Source organism: Canis aureus, chromosome 17 (assembly GCF_053574225.1).
Source record: "Canis aureus isolate CA01 chromosome 17, VMU_Caureus_v.1.0, whole genome shotgun sequence".
NCBI lineage: Eukaryota > Metazoa > Chordata > Mammalia > Carnivora > Canidae > Canis > Canis aureus.
The window spans coordinates 48,405,149-48,422,704 of record NC_135627.1 but is presented as its reverse complement, the minus strand read 5'-3'; positions in this window follow the sequence as shown (position 1 = coordinate 48,422,704).

The following is a 17,556-nucleotide window of genomic DNA, read 5'->3' as shown; positions in this document are numbered from 1 at the left end:
CTATATATTTAGAATATTATAGTCAAATTATCACTTGCTTCTGAATTTCTCAAAAGCCTTTTATTAAATATTTGTTGAAATATTATATATAGCATTGTGGGCAGCAAATTCTGTCTATGAACAAATACCCAAAAGGGTTTGAATTTTTTCCTCCAAATCACTCCAAGATAATTTACTTTTTCATGATGTAATATGATGCAAATTTGAACTCTAAGTATTATACAGTAAAAGATTAACATTATGAAAAGCACAAGGAATAATAGTTTGATTAGCCAGACATATCCCAGCCTTTGGAATGAATACCGCCCCCCCCACACACACACAGAAACAAACACATATACAAACACACACACATTATAAGGAGCCAGGATAGTACACAAGAGAGGCATAAATGCCATTAGACCAACATGCAATAATGTGATATAAGGAGAGGTGTACAGGACACGTAATAAAAAATGTTATGAGGCATATATAAGATTTCACTTTATAATCAAGATAAAGCTAGGAAAAGAAGGTTCCTACTAGGAAGCTGGAGAGCATAGAAAGGCAATTTGTATTTGGGGAAATATAAAGAATATATGTTGGTAAAGGTGGAAGGAGGGTGAATTCTCAGGTGGTGATCTAAAGCAGGTATCAAAAAAGCCCATGATTATACCTCATTCTGGTGCTAACTGGATGCCTAATTAGAAATTTCTATCAGGAGTTAACATAATTCATCTATCAGATTTACATTTTAAAAGAATATAGTGACACACATATGAAGGGGTGAGTAAGGTTAAGTAGGGCAGTACTATAAGAAATTATAGTAGGAAATACCATTATTACTGTCATAATTTTTATAAATAATGGAAAAGGATATAAGAAATATTTAGTAGTTGATATCAATAGATACTAAAGTTTTGTTTAATAAGGAAGGAAAGGCTCCAAAGAAGATTTGAGTCCTGGCACCCAAGGGTTAGAAGCCTGTGAGCCTGAAATACATAATTGGGTTACAGAAAACCTAGACAAAACCTATACCCAATCTTGTTCTTGCCCCAGCAAATCTCTTAAAGTTTCTGGGAAGAAGATGTGATCAGTAATTACAGTTAAGACTCAGTGCAATATTCTAAGTTTGTTTTGTATTCTTTTGAGTTATTGATTTTAATCGATGTTGTAAAGGAAGCACTTAAACCAGCCTAGTTTTTTTTTTTTTCACTTTCGGCACAATATTGTTCAAGTATTTCCTCAGGCTTAGTGTCTAGTTTCATACTGATAAATCAGTTAGTTCCAATGGATTTTTTTTAAAAAATGGTTGTATTTATTTATTCAAGACAGACACAGAGAGAGGCAGACATATAGGCAGAGGGAGAAGCAGGCTTCCCAGCAGGGAGCCTGATGTGGGACTCGATCCCAGGACCCCAGGATCATGCCCTGAGCCAAAGGCAGATGCTCAACCACTGAGCTACCCAGGTCTCCCCTTTCCTATGGATTCTTATGGTAATTAATACAAATAATTTAACTTTATAACATACATCATAATTTAATATGAAATACGTTATTGTTGCTTAATGAGGGTCATCTTATCCCCTGTGTTTTATCAATAAGCATATGATATAATTTTTAAAATCTATTGGTTTTACCACAAAACAGATTAAATTATTTTGGAAATTTTACCTAAAATTTCAGGAACCTAATGTGGAATTCTGGGAGTAACAAAGATCAGTTTCAATCTTTGATTTGATAATTTTACATATAAAAAGAGATTGTCAGGACCACATGCCATTTATTACTTAATTTTAGTTATCATTCTTAAGTAATCTGATGAGTTTTTTTATTATCCACATTTGTTCATTCAATCTATGTTGAATTATTGAATTACTCTATAACATTACATTCTGAAACAATATGCTGTATCTTTGAAGAATTTTGTTCTTGAAAAAGAAAAAAATTGATTAAAAAAAATCAAATAATCTCTTTGATAGGTACAAGTCTGGTTCCCAATTCAGTCTCTTAGAATATAATAGCATTCTAAGCTATTACTTTCTATAGCACTTTCTAAAAATCTTTCAAGCGCTATGTGATCCATTGTACATCCTCTTGATATTTTCTGCAACTGCTCTTTTTATTCATAGCATATATCTCAAATATAGTAATATATTTCTTTTTTTCAAATTAGTTGTCTGTCTGCCTCTGATAAGCTCTATTGAGGTCAAGACCATGTCTGTTTTCCTCCATGTTATATTCTCAGCATCTAACACAAAACATAGTAGAAAAAAAACAAAACAAAACAAAACAAAACACAGAAACTTGTTGAGTAAGGGCTAAACAAGGCACTTTCCAAGTGACTTATTCAAATACCTTGAAACTATTTTATATACTGATTTGTTTTTCCTTCTCCAGGCTAGTCATCCCCTAACTTCCTTTTATGTCGTATGTTTGTCAACTGTCTCCATCCTAATTGCTTCCTGAACGTGTTCCAGGGTGTCTAAATGCCTTTTAAGTTGTGATTCCCAGAAGTGAACGCAATTGATTTCATCAGTCTGTGTTTTTATGTTACATGTTTTATGTTTATGTTTATAATGTTAATACTTTGATATTATTAAACTAACACCTCAAGCTCATTTCAAATATTTTGAGGCTGTTAAGTCTTACCTTCCTATGCTTTTTTCTCTCTTACCTGGTTACTATACAAACGGATACTCAAATACAGTATTCTGGGATGTTCTTTCAAGTTTTATGATAATTTTTAAAAGAGGGGCAGTTTTTCAATTGTTTTCCAAAGAGCTCTAAGAGAACACATAATGGAGTGATGGTTAAGACATGATGGTTACTTTAGACACTACATCTACAAATCCACTAGAACACAACTTAAAAAAACAAAACAAAACACTCCATATAAGTTTTCATCTGGAGAAACAAAAATCATATAACTACTTACAAAAGGAATTGGTAAATTGCCAGTCTTCCTCTTTTGTTTCACTTTATTTTGCTCTAATGTAAGTGATGATAAGAGGGTGGTGGGGAGGGGGTTGGACTCAATGTGCTCACTGTAGAACTTCATGTTTATGTTCTGATATTGGGCTATGTAAGATCTCTTCCTTTTACTTTCTTTGTAATCAAATGACAATCACCATCATGAAATTAAAACATTTTCAATGAATTATTTACTTCCATTGTTGAGAAAGTATCTAAGACATGATATCTAAAGATTCTGCTTGCTATCTTGGTGCTTCAATGTTTCCCCTCTGCCATTTACTAATATTTTTCCAAATTCTTTTACAATAAGACAATGTGGGCAGTGTTAGCAGTAGTGATACACTTTAAAACTGACAGTATATTCAAACTGCATTTAGATCAATTCCTCCTAAAGCAGAGTCCTTACTTCACAATGCTCAGAGCACTTCTACCCATAGCTATTAAATACATTTTTACTTTCAATATTGTCCTCTAAAATCACTCAAGGATAAATAACAAAAATTGTACTTATTAATTAAGTACAATAGACAATGTGCTTTGAAGACTCTTTTGGCGATGTGTTTTCATTATAATGCAGCTCTTGTGCTTTTCTTCTTTATTGGTTTAAACTGAAACAATAAAAAAACCCAAAACCCCACAAAACACTAGATTTGTATATTGGTGTTCAGTGAATCCTAACAATATATCACTGAGTGAACTTTAGCTCACTTTTTAAAGTCCATGTCGCAGACGCTTTAAGGCCTTCGTAAGAGAAAGGATAAATGTGTTCTCTATTGATTATAATATTAGAAATGGTTACAATGGGCAGTTTCTAGAAGAGACCAGAATGTTATATAATTATTTCATAGAGAAATGTAGGGAAAGATAAAAACATAGCAGTCAATTTAAATAACTACGTCTTGGGACTCCTGGATGGCTCTGCAGTTTAGTGCCTGCCTTTAGCCCAGGGCGTGATCCTGGAGACCCAGGAGCGAGTCCCATGTCGGGCTCCCTGCATGGAGCCTGCTTTTCCTTCTGCCTGTGTCTCTGCCTCTCTCTCTTTCTCTGTGTCTCTCATGAGTAAATAAATAAAATATTTAAATAAATAAATAAATAAATAAATAAATAAATAAATAAATAAATAAACTTATTACTCTCTCATCCAATAAATCTCACATTTGTTTGTTTATTCGTCATTTGACTTTGGCTTCCTATACAAATATTCTGGTTCACAAAATTTTGCTTATTTTTGTTACTTTCAGGACAAGAAAATTTAGACCAAACAATATTCATCCATGAATAAACAGATTTACAAGTGTATTAATCTCTCATACCAGTAAATGTCTAGCTCTACCATGAATCTGTATATAGAAATTCGATGCTCCCCTGATATCTTCCAATGGTATTGACACTCTCCTCAGAATTTGTCTCAGTGAGTTTCATGAATGGTGTTTTCAGTTCCCTTTGACAGCTACCATTTTATTTTTCTCTAGCTTTGTTTTTCTATACTGCTATCTCCTGCTCTGCTTAATCTGCTTCTATTGCAGCAAAGTCAACAGGGCACTAAGCAGACACCAAGCAAATCTATATTTTAGTTTTTTCTTTTTTTGCTCTTCTAGAAGGATTTTTGTCTGGTTCACTGCTCATTACTTTGTGAGTTTGATGAACTTGTGTATTCTACAAGTCTCTCCACTGAAGAATTGGCAAGCGCTTTCCTCCACTCAAGCAAATAGGAAACCAGATATTGTTTCTTAATTTTCCATACAGTTTTCTGAGAGATCATTGAAACAGTTTTAATTTTTACTTGTTCTTTGAGCTCCTTCTTTACTGGATTCTAAAATGAGGACAGTATGAGTAACAATTTCCCATTTTTAAGTAATTTCTTCACTCTGCTTCTTGGTTGTTTTTGCTCAAACTTGAGCATTTTAACTTCCTCTACACTTGAGATGATTTGTTTTTCAAGAAGTTCCTAATATAAGATATTGCCATATATTGTCTAAATATAATCAGATATGTTTATAGATTAAAGGTGGTGATTTCTTAGATGCCTATTTTGGTTCTTCAGAACCATTTGGTAATATGAGCACTGTGTGTATAAATCATCAATATTCTTACAGTTATAGCATTGTATGATCTGTATAGGAAACTATACATTTCTTCTAATAAAAAATGTTCTTTCTATAGAAATTCTTTACATTTCCAGGTAAACAAGCCCAAATGAGCCAATGCTTACTACATTGTATTCTTTCAAGCACCAATTGTTATAGTTTTTTTTTTTTTTTTGAAATTTTTGTCTAAGTGCTTTTTCTCCACTAAGCCAGGGGCTATGTCTATATGACTTTATACCTACATAGTGACTGGCACATAATAAGAAGTTAAACTTCTAAAAAATTTGTTTTGAAATAATTTTAGATTTAGAAGCAATCATCAGAGGAAGTACCAGAAATTCCTATGTACCCTTTACTTAGGTTTCTATAAAGCTGGCGTCATACATAGCAATGCTACATTTTTTTTTTTTTAGCAATGCTACATTTATCAAAATTTAAAAAGAAAATAACATCAGTTCAATACTATTAAGTAACTATAGGCTTTCTTCAAATTTCCTTAGTTTCATTGCTAATTTCCTTTACTTTTCTTCCAAGATCCAATTCAGGATATCATGTAATATTTAGGAGCCAACCAATCTGTGACAGGCTTACACAATTTCCTGATCTTTAAAGAACTTGAAATTTGAAAAGTATAGGCAAGGTAGATTGGGTGGTCAAATTTTTTTCTTTATACTTGATCTTCTTCAATTTAAGTCTTATATGCTTCAGTGGTAGTTTATTCATGTTTCTTGTGCTTTGTGTTGAATGAGATTCTTGAATGTGACATTAGTTTTTAGTAGAGTCTGTAATATTTAAAGCTATTATTAAGTCAAATAATTTTGTACCCTCTCCCTTTCCCTTGAGACTTCAAGTATGTGTGTGTGTGTGTGTGTGTATATATATATATATATATATGACTACTTGAATTTGTCCACAGTTTATTAGGTTTTCTGTTGATTTTTGTTTGATCTCATTACTTCCTATGTTTCATTATTTGTTCCTTTTATTTCAGGGATTTCAGTTGTTTAGTTATTTCTCCAGATTGTCCATGTGACCACTAACTCCATTTGGGGTATCATCACCTCATATTATAGTTTTATTATAATAAGTTTTATTTATATCTTCATATCTTTCATGTCTCTACTTAAATATTGAACACACAAAATACAATTATGATTCTAATACCTATGTCAATTCTCTTCCAATTTCTGTTGATTGATTTTTCTCCCCCTCCTCATTGGGAGTCTTATTTTCCTCCTTCTGTGAATGCATGGTAAAATTGTATTGGAAGCCAGACATTGTAATTTAAACTTATTGAGTAAATCTTTTTCATTTTTTCATGAAGATTATTGAATATTGGATGTGATGTTGTTAATTTACTTGGAATGAGCTTGATATTTTACAGACTTGCTTTCCAGATTTATTACACAAGATCAGAGAAGTGTTTATGATAGGAAAAATTTTTACCATGTCTGAAACATGACTTTTTTGTACTTAGCCCAGCACTGAGTTGTGTGAATGTTTTCCATTCTAATGACAACAGGTGGTTAAACCCACTCTGCCAGGCATTAAATAACCTTTGTGATTGTTCTTCCCACCACTGGGTAGTTTCCTCATATTCTTGTGTTGATCAATACTTCCTGAGCACTGAGGAATCTTCTACAAATGTGTGGTGTGCTGTCTGCAGCTCTCTCCTCTAGATCTCTGAGATGCTCTGTTCTGTGAGCTCTGTCTTTATCTCTCCTGTTTTTTTTTTTTTGTTTTTTTTTAAGATTTTACTTATTTATTCATGACAGACACAGAGAGAGAGGCAGAGACACAGGCAGAGGGAGAAGTAGGCTCCATGCAGGGAGCCTGATGTGGGACTTGATCCTGGGATGGGGATCACGCCCTGAGCCAGAGGCAGAGGCTCAACTGCTGAGCCACCAGGAGTCCCATCCTGACTCTGTTTTATTTCTTCAACTCATTTAGTAATCCAGTCCAAATGAGTCTTCTCTCCCTGTACCAGAGCATGGAGACTTCCTGGGTATAAACATACTCACCGTTATGTCTTCCATCTTTCAGAATTATTTCCATTATTTACCTGATATTCATTGTCTTGAAAATGATTTTTTCATCTATTAGGTCTATTTTTTGTTGTGTATGGAAGGAAATTAAATTTGGTCTATGTTACTTCAACCTGACTGGAAGTATAATTCTAAAACTGCTTTTGATTTAACAAGTACTGAACTCTAAAGTATCCATATATAGAATAATATTACTTTATAAAAATATATTAATATGCATAATAGTAATATATATAATAGTAGTGTATGATAAAAAATATAGCATGTTTTAATAAAAATTTCAATATACTACCATATTCAATTTAAAGCTGTCAGTGTTTTTCTAATTCACAGATTTGTGTACCGCTTGTAACATACATCTACCACAAAACCAGAAATATATTTACTTGTCTTTTCTACTAAAATTTTAGTTTTATTTTTGACATTTCCATCCTTGGTATAATGATATAATAACTTGATAAATAATTTTGTTAAGATTCTTCAGTGTTATTTAAAATGTGTTAAATATATTTCCAGTTTTCCTGATATAGTTTGATTTGTCATTTATTTAAAGTAAAAAATAATTGAAGTTGAATGCTTAATATATTTATTGTTACATGCATGTTCTAGTTCACAAATTTATATAATCTTCAAACTGAAATTTTCTCTAAGAGACTAAAAAAGGGATGGCATGGAAGATGGAAATGAGAAGTCATATATTCCAATTTCTTTTCCTGGTGAGAAAATTGAGACCTGCTGATTATAAATGACTTGGCGAAATTCATGCTCAGGGCTATTGGTAGAACTCAGAACTATATCTCTTTCTACAAGTTACTACTCCTTTCTAGTGAATATCATCTACCCAAGGCCTGAAAAATGTTCTTGGATTTTTATTTCCTAAAATCAGGGTAAGAGTTCTAGCAAAAGTAGAGCCTGGAAGTAATCCTTCTATGACTTTACATTAGTAGCAAAATGGCCAAGCAGAAAGAGTTAAATGTTATTCTATTCTTACTTAGTCAAGATGTAGAGCTTTGTTTAAGTCGATTTCATAATTTTGTTTTACAAACACAAAACATATGACTACATGCAAAGCCGGACATTTTCTTTACTGAGAGAAAGAGAAAGAGACTATTCTTATCAAGGCAGATAGATAAATAGATGATAGATATTGCAAAAACTAATATTAAAGTTGTACTACTAAAAAAAAAAAATAAAGTTGTACTACTGTTGAATATATTCATGATCTTCTACATTATACCACTTTTAAGAAATCCTAGAAAATTATACATTTGAACTGTCACATAAGAGATTAATTCAGAGACACCACCTTATAAATCTCAGCAGATTTATAAAGTAGTAAGTTTAAATGTTGATGAAAATTATTAGTTTGCTGAACTTAATAGGAGCTAATTTTAATGGCAGAAGAATCACAATGTTCTATAAAATAAGTCAAGGGCTAATTGAAAATAACACCAATCCAAACCCAATGATTAAATTCAGTTATCAAATTCACACCTTTAAATGTATTTACATGCATATAATGGCAGCTCTTATAATAATTATGCTAATTACTACCTTAAAAATTGTCTCCAAAGTGCTTTGATATATCTTAATAAGCTTTGATCTAAATTCTATAGAGAAAATAATTAAAAATCAATAAAGTTGGCTACATGCCTACATAAAAAGACAGGAAACTAAAATTATTGCAATGGTCATTTGCCATCCATCCATTACTAATTTATTCATATATGTGTGTATATGTAGTTTTATGTGATATATATGTGTAGACTTCATGTGAGACAGATGTTTCTCCAAATAGAGTTAACAATAATTATTAAAGTTAGCAATATTTTTAAACATAAGAAGATACTAATAAAGATAAAAAAATATGGAAGTGATTGCGATTAAAAGATGTGCAGATAAAGAAATAATACAGTCAAATATAGTGATGTTAATGTAGAAATAAGAAATGTACATTTAAAAAGTACAGTACATATTTAAAAAGACAAAGGTTTAAAATTTCTTATCATTAAAATAGGGTATTATATAAGACTGATGAATCACTGACCTCTACCTCTAAAACCAGTAATACATTATGTTATTTGAATTAAATAATAAAAAAACTAAAACCACAAAAAAATAGTTTACCACTAAATTAAAAAATTAACAGGGAAAAACTTAATATGGATTCTCAGTATCAACCCTTCTTAGAGATAATGCATCAAGTTTTACCATGACAAAAAGTTTTCAGAACACTACTGTTTCCACATCCAGGGGAAAAACTTTCTTTTTCATTTATTTATTTATTTTTTTAATGATATGAGCTCTACAGTAATATAAACAGATTTGAACTGTAACCCTCTCTGTAAAATTGTGTGTATAATTTAAATTATCTAAGCTGGTTTCTTAATATATAAAGTGGATGAGACTGGAGAAAGGCGATTCACAGCTACTTGCTTAGTGCCCCAAACACAATAGATTCTCAGTAAATTATATCTATGCAGTTTTCAATAAATATCCAATATCTGTTTTATGTTGAAAACTATTTTAGATGCTTGGGATGCACATACACATGTTTTTGTTTTTTAATATTTTATGTATTTGTTTGACACAGAGAGAGAGCACAAGCAAGCAGAATGGCAGGCAGAGGGAGAAACAGACTTCCCACTGAGCAGGGAGCCTGGTGCTGGGCTCCATCCCAGGATTCTAGAATCATGGCCTGAGCTGAAGGCAGAAGCTTAATAGACTGAGTCACCCAGGCACCCCCCCAACCCCAACACACACACACACACACACACACACACACACACACACACACAAACTTGAATGAAATACATGAACTAGTCCTTGATATAATTATGTTGTTTGAGACAAGCCAGGGCCAAACCTTTAGTAGCCTATGAGCATTGTTTATAGAAAATACACTGACGCTCCACACATCAGTATCTGTTATGTTATCTTGGTATCTGCTTTTAAGCCTGGTCATGCAGTGTAATTTTGTCTCTGTGACTACAAGTTTATGAAAGATGTCTCCTGGAACAAGACTGATAGTCTCCTAAGACTTAGACATCTTACACATACATGTATGTGTGGTTCACAGTTCATACACTAATCACAGTCTACACTGAGAAAGGACTCTGAGACTTGATCCTGTCTGAGGCTTGGGCACACCTTCTCCTGCTGTCTCATAACTTTTACCCTTATTAAAGCCTTATATGAGTATACATTTTGGAATTTTATGAATCCTTTAAATTTTCTCACCCTATGTAACTGCTGCCTCTTATTTTTATTTCAGTGTGATTACCTGTGTGCTAGTACATACTCTTAATTACCTGTTAATTATTGAAAACTTTATTATGATAGGGTGTAGTGCTCTACTTGACTCCTGGCTATTTGCCATTGCATACAAAGCTTAAAATAAGCTCATTAAATTCCCATGCGCCCCATATTTACTGAGAATTTGATTATAATTAGTTTAAATCTGTAGATCGATTTGAGGAGAATTACTATCTTTATGATTTTTTTTCTGATCCATAAATATTCTATATCTTTCTATTTATGCATTTTAAAGTATAATTGAATTTTGTTTATTTTCTTCATATATGTCTTGGACATGTTTCCTTTTATTTACTCTTACTACATATTGTTTGTTTTTGAAAGTGAGTTTTTTTTTTTTTTTAGATTTTATTTATTTATGCATGAGAGACAGCGAGGCAGAGACACAGGCAGAGGGAGAAGCAGGCTCCATGCAGGAACCCCGACAGACTCGATTCTGGGTCTCCAGGATCAGGCCCTGGGTGGACGGCAGCATTAAACCACTGAGCCACCTGGGCTACCCTGCTTTTGAAAGTGTTATCATTTAAATTTTATTTCCAGATTAGCTCTTTTTTTGGAATATAGAAATTTACTAGATTCTGCTGATTGATTTCTTAAAACGAACAAATTTGATATATTAAATTAAATTTCAATTAATTTCAATTGTAAAGCATCATATTATAATTTATAGATGGAATATTTTGTTTATTTTTACTTATTCTTTAACACTGGCTATAAATAATTGCATCTACTTTTTTCATGACTCCAATTTTGCTTTTTATTTCTCTATTTTCTTTCCTCACTGCATCTCCTTTTTTCATAAACTTGTTTTGTTTTGATTTTTAATTTTTATATTTTTATTTTCTTCCTTACTACATTGACCAGAACCTCCTATATAATGTTGTAAAGATGAACTTTAATAATAGCAATTATACTCATTTTTTATATCAAAAGATAGTTTTTTTCATTACTCTGTTAACTATGTTTATATATTTACTAAGGTTATCCCTTTTCTTTTTTTCTTTTTTTTTCTTTTTTTTTTTTTTTTGGTTATCCCTTTTCAAATTAGCAACGTTTCTTACTCTTTCTAGTATTGCTGAGAATTTCATCATGATTATTTTTAATTTTTTCAAAATCTAGTATACTCTGCAATCATGTAATTTAAGATAGTTCTTCAAAGACATATTTTTATGTCTGTAACTTCCATGTTCTTGTTTAATATATTTTTTACCTGTAAGAGTTGTACTGTTTTTCACCTTTTAGTTCTTATTTTTATATATTAATTTGTTTTGGCTTTTGTGAACTTTAAATATAATGCATCAATCATTTTACATTTGTCTCTAATAATTCTGTTACTAATATTACTAGTGATACAATTCTTCTGTTAGTTTCATTTTTATAAATAGTACTTTCTTCACACTTAATTTTGTGGGTTTTTTGTTGTTTGTTTGTTTCTTTGTTTTTGTACCATGCGCTTACATTCACCATCTGCCTGAGTCACTGCCAGTCCAGAATCATTCTACTTTAGCATCTTGCTTGAAGTGTCATTGAGTGACCAATGTAGTGTGAGGTTGTTGCACAAATTTTCATTATTGCTGTCTTGGCTTTCCAAAATCTCAAGGGCGATTGCAACCTACCAGCTAAAATCTCAACCAACATTCCAAATAGTCAAAATGCTCTCCATGGATAGGGAATTATTTCTTGTTTCTAGATACACTAAATTTGTAGCCCATCATGAACCCAGCTATATGGAAGAAAGATCCCCAATTAGAGTCTCTGCCTTGTCAGTTTCTTGGTTTTTTTCTTTTATTTTTATTATTTCTCACACTTCCTGCTGAGAAATGAAACCTGAAGTTTACACCCAAGGTCCATATCAACGCATGAATTTAAGTTTAAATCTAGATACATCTTATATCTAAACTTGTACTTGACTAGCCTTTATTTAGTCATTTTGTTCTAAGGAACACTTATTTCCAGCTAGGTCATTATTTCATTTAAGAATTCTAGAAAAAAGATACAGATTTTTCACCTTTTAAAATTGGAAAGTCAATCAAGATATCAAATCAAATATATGGCACAGTTCAAGAGAGTGCCTATCACATTGTACAATATATGAATAGAGACCCCTGAGAATACAAATGATACAGTCTGTGCAATCATATTTGTCTGACCAGACCAGGATTTCAGTATTACCAAACAATGAAGTCTGGTGGGATTTTTTTTTTTTCAAAATTGATGCTTTTATAATCATTTGAATCTAAAAACCTAAGGGATATTAACAGAATAAATATTTTTTTTAAGTCTCCCACACTGTGTATCTATAAAGGATGCCATTGGAAGTATTTTAAGGGAGCTTGAAAAAATAGCATTTATTTTCTTTTTCCAATTAAATACTTCCACTTTTATGATGACAAGGGCTGCATTTTATGAAGTGCTGTGGGCAAATAAGCCAATACATATCTTACATAGACTATAGGAATAAAATGATAGAGTCTAGTCAAATTAGAAATGAAAAATAATGAGGTGACCGGGTGGCTTAGTTGGTTAAGCATCTGACTTCGACTCATTTCACGATCTCAGGGTCCTGGGATCCAGCCCTGCTTTGGGCTCCCCACTCAGCACAGAGTCTGTTTCTTCCTCTCCCTTTGCCCCTCCCCCTACTATGCTCCCTCTGTCTGTCTGTCTCTCAAATCAATCTTTAAAAAAGAGAGAAAATATATAAAATTATGATTTGTAAACTAATTAAAAATTAACAAATTGAAAAAACTAATTAGTGAAGACAAAGAAGAAAAGCAATGGCCAATTGTAATAGAAAATTTCAAGCATTCAAAGATGTTGAAATAGCAAGCACAAAAAATGGGGAAATGCAATATTGAAAATGTTCACATTGAGATTTTAACATCAGAACTTGTTCATTTAAGAACTTATTCTGGGAAATGAGTACATAATTACAGGGTCAATCACAAGTCAAAATAGATGTGTCATGCTCTAAATCCATTGCATCAAATCAAACCAAACCAAAACAAAAAAAGATGTTAACTCACTAAATGAGAAGTAGAATATGAATATAAAAGAAGAAAGAAAATGATCCAAAGTTATGAAAGCCACTTGAAGGTCTTATATAAATTTAACCTTCAGAAAACAAGCTACCTTTTACAAAATGAGGGAACAAATGTTTTATGTCCTCCAAAATGGTAAATTAGGCAGTTCTATGTGAAATTATTCATAATAATACTAGATTAAAATGTTCTCTGGCTTGCAATTACTGGTGTAAGTATTTCTAACTTCCTTCAAAATGTCTATGAAGATAAATGGAAAGATAAAAAGAACTATTACCAATAAAAATTAGAACTGACTACTCCCATCTTCACCCAGAATGTAGGAAGGATCTTATCTAAAGATACAATAATAAAGTGCATTGAAAAATCATGTTAGTAACATATGGTCATGGAAATTGAATTAAATTGCCTATTTTGGGACAGGTAGAAATTCCATTTAACCTTACCTTATTCCAAATATTCATTTACTATAAGTCTTCTTCTTTGAGAATATTAGCCAAATTATCACTCCTTAATCCAAGTATGATCTATTTTCACACATTCATTTTAAAAGCAAAAATCCAGAAAAGAGCCTTATATGACACATTGACTGATAATATAAATTGTAAATTCTATCATCGGAGTTTAACAAAGAAAATAAAAACCACTCTATGTAGTATGGGTGAAAAAAAAAAAACTCTGCATGTCAAATACATAGAAAATTTGTGGAATGGTTAGAGATGCTAGCTTGTAACTGGTTTCTAGAAATATCACCCAGAACATACTACAAAAATAATAAACCAGGAGACCTGCTAACCCTCCAAGGTAAATGGAAGTGGAAAATTCATTGACTGCCACTCAAATAATTCAGTTCAAGAACATATTCCCTTAGATGATATTCAGGGATAAGAAAGCTGAGATCAGAAAGGCATAGATACCACCACTATCCTCATTTTCACTTAATCTTGAAGTGATAAGTCACTACACTTCTATTGCAAAATTTTTTTCCAAATCTGAACACTCTTTTGACAGCATCAAATAAATAAATGCCATTATAGTAGGACCTAATATCCCATCAGGCTTTGTATCTATTTTTGCATGTTGTTTGTTCTTCAACTGAACCTTAATCCATATTAAGTATTGAATTTGAATTCCATAGTCTAAAAAATACATATAAAAGTTATCTACTCTCACCTTCTAATTTCAGTCAAGATTTCAGAATAACAAGGACAGAATTTACCCTTCTTACTGAAATAATAAAAACAAACCACAAAATAATCTAAGAAACAATTTTCAATTTGGATGTCAGGCAATAAGAGACAGTAATCTCTGAAAAAAAAAAAAAAAGATTGTAAATGAAAAAGTTAAACCCTAGGTCCAGCTTACTGTCTTGAAAGAGTTTTCAGGCTATTGAGAATGAGATAAACTTGGCAGACTCCCTGAATTGAGAAATCTGAGCTAAGAATTCAGAAAAAGGGAGGAAACAAAAGTCCATAATATAGCATATCAGGGAGGAGGTAGCTAAACAGAACCCCAAACATATGCAGAGGATCCTAGTCAAGTACTGAATTACTTCTAACATGTATATGAGGAAACTATCCAAGATGTGTTATATACGGGGGAGTAAGTCCCCTTTGAGGGATCTTTAGGATCACGAACATAATCAGGGAAATTACAGGCAGAGAGGAATATGAAATAAAAGGACTTATTACACTCACTCATCCTAAAGAGGGAGGCATGACATGCTCAGAGGGCCACACAAAGTCACCCAAAAAAACCCTACATAAAGTTTGGTTATAGCAGGCAAGGAAAGAGCAGAACAAGTATGTGTGGGCACGTGCCTTTATTGAGGACCATGGATGGGGTAAGTTGGTTTCACAGGAAGTGTTATTACTCATCCATGTGAGTTATAAGTAACAATTTTTGGCACTTGACATGGCCTGATGCAGTGCCTATTCCCACGAGCTGTAACAACAACAAAAACACCAATTTACCTGACTATGGGTACTTTGGAAAGTCTTGCTTCAATAGTATAGAATAATTAATCCAGGACTGAGCACTCATTAGATCCAGCTAATCATAGAAGCAAAACATGAAAGCATCAAATTCTTTTCAATAATTTATTTTAACATTTAAGAAAAAAGTTAAACTTATCTAGAATATAAAGTATGCAGCACTCAACTAGGTAAAATATATAATGTGTGGCACCTAATTAAAGATTACTGGGCTTGCATGAAAAAAAAATGACCCATAATAAGGAAAGTAAGCAATCAATAGTAATAGACTACGACAGACACATATGTTGGAATTAATAGATAAGGACATTAAAATATTTATTATAATTGCATTCAGCATGTTCTAAAAGCTAAGTATAGATCTAGGAGATAATAATAAAAGATCAGAAACAATCCACTAGTGATAAATCTATAATTCCAAGATGAAAAATACAGCAGATTAGATGTTGCAGGCGAAAAGATTAATAGGCTGATATTAGAAGGCAATGAAATTATCCAAAATGAAACAGAAAGATAAGAAAGAATTGAAGAAATGAAAAGACCTTCAGTGAACTTAGGGATAATTTAATGTAGTGAATTCACAGGCAGCTGGAGTCTTTGAGGGACAAAAGAGAGAAGGGAAACAAATACATATGTTTCTAATACATAGAAAACCACAACCAACTCAAAGCACAGGCAAAAAAAAGATAATGACAACTCATATCAAAATTAAATCGCTCAAAATTCAGTTATAAAAGTGAAATCTTAAAAATGGCCAGACAGAAGGAAAAAAAAAAAAGACATGTTACAGAGGAATGAATGTATGAGTGACATTAAATTTTTTTCCTGGAGACAGCATAAGCAATGACCGTATAGAACAACATCTTTAAAATACTGAAAGAAATTTAAAAATTAGTAAATTAGTGGATCTAATATCCTACACCCAGCAAACATCTTTCAAAAGCAAAGCTAATAAGGATATTTTTAGAGCTACAAAATCTGAAAAAAAATTACCACCAGCTGACTTTCTGGATAAGAAATGTTAAAAGAAGAAAAATGGTACCATATGAATGTCTGTCTCTGCATAATGGAATGAAGAATAACAGAAATGTCAACTATGGGAGTAAATATACAGTTTTCCTTATTTTTAAGTGATAATTGACTCCTTAAAGAAAAATAATGCAATCTGAGGCTTATACCATATGTAAAAGCAAAGCATTATCACAATAACATAAAGGTCAGAAGGAATGAAATGACAGTAAACTCACAAAATTTTTACACTATAAGTGAAGTAAGTTAATATCACTTCAAGGTAGAATGGAATGAGTTAGATTCATTTTCTAAATCTTAAAAAAAAAAAAAAGAAAAAACGGTCTAAAATTAGAAAACAAGTAAAAGTTTCGTCCAAAACAGGGAATATAATGTCAGGCAAAGTTTTAGTGATGGCTGCTGTTCCCCTGCCCTTGCTATAATGCTTTTCCATCAGTGACCTCAAGCTATGGAGTGTTTTGGCCTTCCTCTTGCAGACTAAAGCTTTCATCCAGTGGGAAAGATAAGGGAAATGTGTATCTGGGAAAAAATAGCTCTGAAAGCAAACTCAGGCCATGGCTGCTATCCCCCCCACCCCCACCCCCCAACCCCCAAGCCAGCACCAGGAAGAAGGTTCTTAGGATCCTTCTTAATGTTTCTTGTAACTACATGGTAAAGTTCTTGGAGGAAAAGCCTGCCAGAGGATATAGATTCCCCTATATCCATGGAAACTAGATTTTTCACACTATTATGCTAGTCCATATTTGGTCTGAAGCAAGTTGTTAACGATTTCTGACTCTTTTCAAAGAGTGATATGCCTTTTAAGCAGTATCTGCTTCAAGTAAGCAAATTCTCAGGCCCTGTTTCTCACTGCGGAAGATGGTGTCTCTCAAGGTAGTGTGCCTGTGATCTTAGTCATTTGATGCATTTAAGAATATTCAAAAATATCCAGTTTCTTCAGCTATTTTATTAAGAGATTGAATAATGTTCTTTCTAGCTCTCCACATCTGTGAGCTGATGTCAGAATTTGCTTCATGAACTTTGATGCTCTGTTTTCATGGGTATACATATCGAGGATTGTTCTGTTTTCTTACAGTACTGTTTTCTTTATCAT